The following is a 6,796-nucleotide window of genomic DNA, read 5'->3' as shown; positions in this document are numbered from 1 at the left end:
AGCACCGGGCGGAGATGGTCTGCCTTGATAATGGACACACACACACTCTTTAGGATCCCCTAGGCTTGCCAGAGCCTGATAGAGAGAGGCAAGGGAGGGTTCTAGTCATTTTGTGTTGGTGTGAATTCACCCGCTCGCTCAGTCACTGCAGCAGCATTTGTGTGGTGGAAGCACAAGCAGTCAGAGTGAGAAAAGCACCGTTCTCGTCTCATCTGACATCTTTTCTTCTTCTTTTTTTTAAGTTTGAGTGGGAGTCTCGACACAATCACAGCACTCTGAGTCTCCTTTCTGTCCCCTCTTTTCACACACATGCACACAATGAATGCGCTGAGAAACTGGCACATGTATTGTACTCAAAAACCCAACAAGACAGTTCTGTAGAACATCGCGATTGTCCCGTGAGGACTAGGCGCTCTAAACAATTGCCCTTGCATCAAAGAAGCTTGTACTACCAATCAGTCAAAACTAAAATGCAAAACTGCGCCGTGAGTCCTCAGCCAGGTGGGCGAAAAGCCAAAGAAAAACCCTTTTAAATTAAACTGTGATCCTGAATGAGACACCCAGAGGGAGTTGATAGACGTCTCTCAGTGCTCATTCCATTCTGTCTAACCATATTTAATAGAGATAGACATTGTAGGATCTCCTGGATCCGTATGTGAAGTGAACTGCTTACATTATACGAGGAATGCTCGAATATCAAACTAGCTGTATGTCTATCTGTTAATAAAAGATACAAGAACAATGAAGATATCTAAACATCTTCTGCCCACTTTGTCATGCTCCGACATTGCCAAGTTAATTGTTTTTACATATGTTTTGAGTCAAGTATGTTCAATATAAATCTGGCCACTGCCAGAAACTTAAACAGTAATTATCATCATTTATTTATCGTCCTTTAAAAGTCATTTATCAAGTAAAGAAGCATATATTTGCTGGTTCTTCGTGCAACGTGATCGTTTTTGTACTGCTTTTCTCTGCTTATCATTGTAAATTAAATATATTGGGGTTTTCAATGTAAGACGTAATGGTATAGGGATGCAACTAACAATTGTGTTCTTTAATGACTATGAATCAACAATGAACTAGTTGCAGTTTATGTTAAAAGAGGTATAGTTGACGTTTATTGTTAGCACTGTCCCTGTATGAGATGCCTCATAGCCGTTACATATTAGTAAACCATTTTTTTTGTTCATGTTACAAGACTAATTGCTTTAAAATGATCTTCAACTATTGTGTCAAGTGTGCCTGATATGTCCTTCCATTATGCTAAGCTAAACGCAAGTAGCTGTTGCACAGAGGAAACGATGCCTATTGTGCCAACACAAGCTTCAGTGGGTCCTTTGGGGCTTTCAGCATCAACAGGTGGTCACTGAATCCATGACGGATATGAGTATTGTTTTATGGTATTTACCGTTGTTTTATCTGTGAGCGATGCCCTACCGGCCCAACACACTGCGACCTGCTGATATGTTGCTAGCTGTAACATCACAATACAAGCAGCCTTTTAGAAAGTGCAGACAGAAGACTTTCACACAGCGATAAAGTCTGTTTTCCTGCAGATTTCCTAAAGCTTGTGATTACTGAGCTAATTACAAACATTCCTCTGAGTACTTGCAGGCTACTGCTCAGAACGTGGCAGCTTACGAGAACAGTGGGCTCCTTATACAGTACCGTGGCCAGACATACGCACACAGACAATATGCTGTTCTGTCTTGTAAGACGTCCCTTAACACTCCACGTATGGTTTATAAAATAAAGAATGTAGTGGACAGAAACTAATTTAAGAAGTATAGAAAGCACTATAAAGCTGCATAGAGATCCCATAGAGATCTTGATGCAAAAACGCACCTGTCTTCACCCACATCATAGCATGAGGGTGCAAAAGAGTCAACCTTTCCCTCAAGGTCTTTTACCATCTTGATGGTATTGGTTTTTTGATAAGGTGTAAAGAGGAACAGATATATATTGGAATTGGATATGTGGCTACATCAATACGTAGACAGACAGCTGTGGCATACTTCCTATATGTGTTTGTCTCATTTCCAGCTCTTAAAACATCACATGGGATTGAGACGCCTAATTAGGTTCAAAGCATCACAGATATGTCGGGTTACCAAACATGAGCGGGCTGTGCACAGTGTACTCACATTATAGTGAATGATTCCTAAATATTTAGTCCAACATGTTCAGTATTACTTCTAGATGCAGAGTAGAGACGTGTGAAGTAATTTAGGGCAACTTTGAGTGTCCTAATAGGATCCTCATACTGTTAGCCTCACTCATCCCAGCCATTAGTCTAGGACAATAACGACTATTATAACCCACTCTATAATCATTATTTACAGCATTATACATCTTCAAATAAAATCCTGATTTGTGTGTCGCTTGTTCGCAATAAGATAGCACTTCTTTCGAGTGGAAGTATATTGCACTTGACAGTATTTCTTACTAATCATATCCAAAACAAATTTCTTGTCCTTGTGGCCAATGAACTTGCAGGCTTTCTGTGTTGCAGTTCACTGGATAAAAAGCACAACATTGATGAAGACGGAAAAAAATGTAACCATTCAACTACAGTACGGGAGATGGGAAATAAAAATACTCATGACAGAAAAATGCAACCGCTGTAAACACATTCCTGTCTCCGCCGGCTTTATAAGACGATCAGATGACCCATTTGCCAGACATTTGCATTTAGTGGTAAAAATGAAACGGTACACACAACCCAAAACACTGGCTGCTTCCCCATTCACAGGCGACAAACATCGTGACCTGAGTCACTAGCGTCCGATTGGCAGACTCTGAAAATGACAGGGTAACATCAGATGGATGTCGTGGTAGAAACCTGACCGGCGTCTTTCATCTGCTGTACACTTTGGTGTTTGTGTCATCAAACAGCTCAGTAGTAGAAACTAAATATCTGACCTTCATTTTGAGGAGCCACTAAACTGTTTCAGCTGCCATCTGCTGGAACGGGACTCCCTTCATAATTACATGGAGGCCCTGAGAGTTTATAACCACCGGACGGAGGCCAGGTGAGTTATAGTTTAGGTCGCGATGCTCGGGAGAGAATGCTGCCTTTGACACAGCCATGAATGGACATTTTTGATAATTGCACCATATGCTAAAATCACATTTTTACGAATTTAGGACATCAAACAGTAATCTTTATGCGAAAAGATTGAGGAGCTATTTTACAAAGTAAGTTTCATATACATTACAAGTGAGGCTATATTGTTTAAGACTTTAATCTTGGCACAAAATAGATACGATTTGTCAGGAACTGGGTGGCATACACCTCTGATAAACAAATTTTTCTCATGGCTCTCGCATTTGTCCCTAAAAATAGACATGTGGATATTGTGCAAGTGAAGATTACAACCTAAAGCACTTTCTTTTTTTTTTCCCTCACTGCTAATTGTTAAAAAAAAAGGCGCATTGTGCAAATCACAGTGGGGTTTTCTGTGGTGATGATGACGCAGTGGATTTCAAATGAGAGGAAGGTGAACGACACTGATAAAAGTATCAGGTTCGGTCTTGTGTATACGCTGAAGTTTTAACAAGTTCCCACGATGTGTACCATTAAGGCGTGGAGCTAATAGGAATACAAATGGCTCAAACTAAAGCTATGGGGTCAGATCAGTCTCAATAATTGCAAATGCACACAGACAGACTTACAAATAAATTAGACTCACAAATGCACGCAGAACGACGTGTCTGTGTTTATTTATTTGTCAATCGCACTGCATTTGTTTGTGGATTCTTCACGTGTGTGTACGGATTTATGAGACTCCCCTGCCGTGGCGAGATCCGCAAATGCGTTTTTTCAACATAGACCTAGCTGTAGCCAATCAGATGTCGCCCTCATTTTCATCCAAGACAACCAGACACATCGTTCTGCGTGCATTTGTGAGTCTAATTTATTTGTAAATCCTTCTGTGTGCATTTGTAAATCTTGTGTTTGCATTTGTAAGTCTCTCTGTGTGCATTTGCAATTATTGAGACTGATCTGACCCCATATAAAGCTGCCAATTTGTATTTTGAATTGTTTGCATACTTCTGCCTTCATTCCAACGAACGTAGCTAGTTTATTTAATCCCTAAAGCTCCTTTAATTACGTCATTTAACATCTAAAACGCTCACTTACCAACCATGCATTTATGGTGTTATCTACATCGCAAGAGTTTTTAGGATGCCGTCCACAAAAAAAAGGCACAGAATTGCTCTAATTTCCATCACCTCAAAGCGTGCGTGCGTTCTTTAGTTTAAGACTGTGACCAAAGAGTACACAGCATCCCCACTAATGAAGCCATTTAAAGCACACTGCCTGATCGAGGGTGAAGCCTGGTGCAACCATCTCATCTGTAAACTTGTCAAAAATATATTAGATTCAAATGTGTCTCCGGTCTTAACGAGGCCAAGGAATTAGATCTAATCTACGCCAGCAATCTCGGTTTGTGATTATCGGCGTGGAAACGATCCATTTAAACGTAGCCGGTTTGTCCGTGTGAGGACGAGGTTCATCAAGAGCGGAGCTGGGACATGTTGAGGGGAGCGGAGGGGTTTCAGGGAACCACAAATGAGCTTGATAGGGTTCGTACGAGCTAAAGACAGAAGTGTGTGGTCCCAGCCGACAGACTCGCTAAACTACTGACTAATATTCGCTAACTAGTCGGTTTAAGTTTTACTTTGTGTTTCCACATTTATTGTTGAATAGGAAATGTTGCATTCCAAATTGGGAGAAAAAGCGTGAATAGTGTGTCATTTTTGTTCTTGAAATTGGAATTTGTATAGTAGTTTTGACAAAATAATGTTAACTCACGCAAAGAGACGAGGTTGAAGTTGCTTCAAGTGAGTGTTATAGTTATTCTACTTATTTAATCTGTAAAAATGTAAATTCTTCGTTTGCTCAGTTATGATGACCGACAATAAAAACCTGCAAAGGTGAGAGGCGTTCCTTCCTGAGTGAGTCGCAGGCCCTTTTTCCTTTTTTCCGTGTACTTTGTGAAAACAGCAACTCTCCCTGACAAGTAAAGGTTCTTTGAGTAAAATTTGTATTTTTTATTACGTATTTATTTTTATTGTACTATCCTGTAAAGAGTTAAAGAGATCTTCCCTTGTTTGACAAGTTCCTGTCTGCACACGACACCGCTGTGCGTCAGTCAACACGGCCCTCTGAGCCGGGTCACCGCGCTGCATCAGCTCCAACTTATCTACACTTCCACTGACATGCTCTGTTGTCTTCTCTCTGCGTGCTTCACTGCTCAGAGACAATCTCCCTCCAGTGGATTGTTCTTTTCTTTCTTTGTTTTTTTTTAATCTTAACACAGATTAGTAATTAATCAGATGCCAGTGCTGTCATTGAATGCCATAAGGCTTTTTAGTGCAACACAATATGTGAATTAGTGTTTTCAAAAGAAGGTGTGAAGAAAAAGATGACAATGGCGAAAGGAAGTGTGGATGATTACAGCTGGAAGAAAAAGACAAGGAGGAATGCTTGGAGGAAGTAGCAATAAGAGACAGGGAGGCAGGCAAGTAGGAAACAAAGCAAAGAAAGTCTATACCAAAATATACATATAATGTAACTTATATATATATATATATATATAACTGTCAACATCTGACCAAAAAAGCAAAGTTTTCAAGATGTTCAACATCAACAGCACCAAATTCTCCAACGTCAACATATATTCTGCTTATTGTACTTCAAGAGGCTCATTGCAAGAATCAGCTCTCACTATTAGTATAATACAAAGTTCAGCAGGTTCCCCAAACAATAGATATGATACATACACACACATACCATTCTAAATTAGATCAGAAATGTCAGCTATTAAAGACCACTTCATTTTGGAGTCATGCGGAGAGCAATATTTCTTTTTACTGTGAGCCATAAAATCTGTGCAAGGAACTGTGTGTGTGTGTGTGTGTGTGTGTGTGTGTGTGTATGTGTGTGTGTGTGCTTGTTCGAGCCCCAGCGTGTGTGTACATAACAGCATCTGTGTTTTCCCCGATGCCATTCACATCAGACTGAGTTAAATGGAAGCGCTGCTGCTGCCAACTCTCTGGACAAGCCTGAGGAAACCCTTCTCTCAGGCGGCTACTGGATGGCCTGGATGCAATTAAAGTCCAATATGAGCGAGAGAGAGAGAGAGAAAGAGAGAGAGAGAGAGAGAGAGAGAGAGCGAGAGAGAGAGAGGCAAGTCAGACGTGCCCAGTATAAGTAGGCTGCGGCTGCAGTGGCCAGATGTGATCCTGCTCGGCCCGCTCCGGCTTCTGGCATAAACCACTTGGCTATAAATGGGGGTGAATGCCACAGCTTCAGGGTGTTCCAGGTGGTAAATGGGTGCTAATAGAAATCACAGAGACCACATGCTCCCAAAATGCACAGGTTAACACGATTGGTTTTAGACATCGAAATACAAAAATGCGTGGGTCTAAACATATAGCTTGAGAAGAAATAGTAGCAAATGTTTAAAACCTGTGCAAATACTCGGGGTGGGTCATTTAAACTCTAAACTCTTGAATAGACTCTTTGAAATAGACAAAAATGTGCCCGTAGCACAGAGTAACATATTGGCCAAGAATATCTGTCCAGGCTTGTAACCTTGTGTTTGTATTGTGATCAGATCTTTATTGATTTAGGTCATAAAGTGTTAGACTGTCAATTGTCAAAGTCGTTGTATAACTTATTTTGGCTGGAGTCCATTCCATTCTGATTTCACTAATTGCATTATTCTTTGATGTATTGGTGCTGCCGTGATAAAGATTTTAAAGTGTAAGTTTGTGATTATTT

Source organism: Cyclopterus lumpus, chromosome 24 (genome assembly GCF_009769545.1).
Source record: "Cyclopterus lumpus isolate fCycLum1 chromosome 24, fCycLum1.pri, whole genome shotgun sequence".
Taxonomy (NCBI): Eukaryota; Metazoa; Chordata; class Actinopteri; order Perciformes; family Cyclopteridae; genus Cyclopterus; species Cyclopterus lumpus.
Note: the sequence above shows the minus strand (reverse complement) of the source record.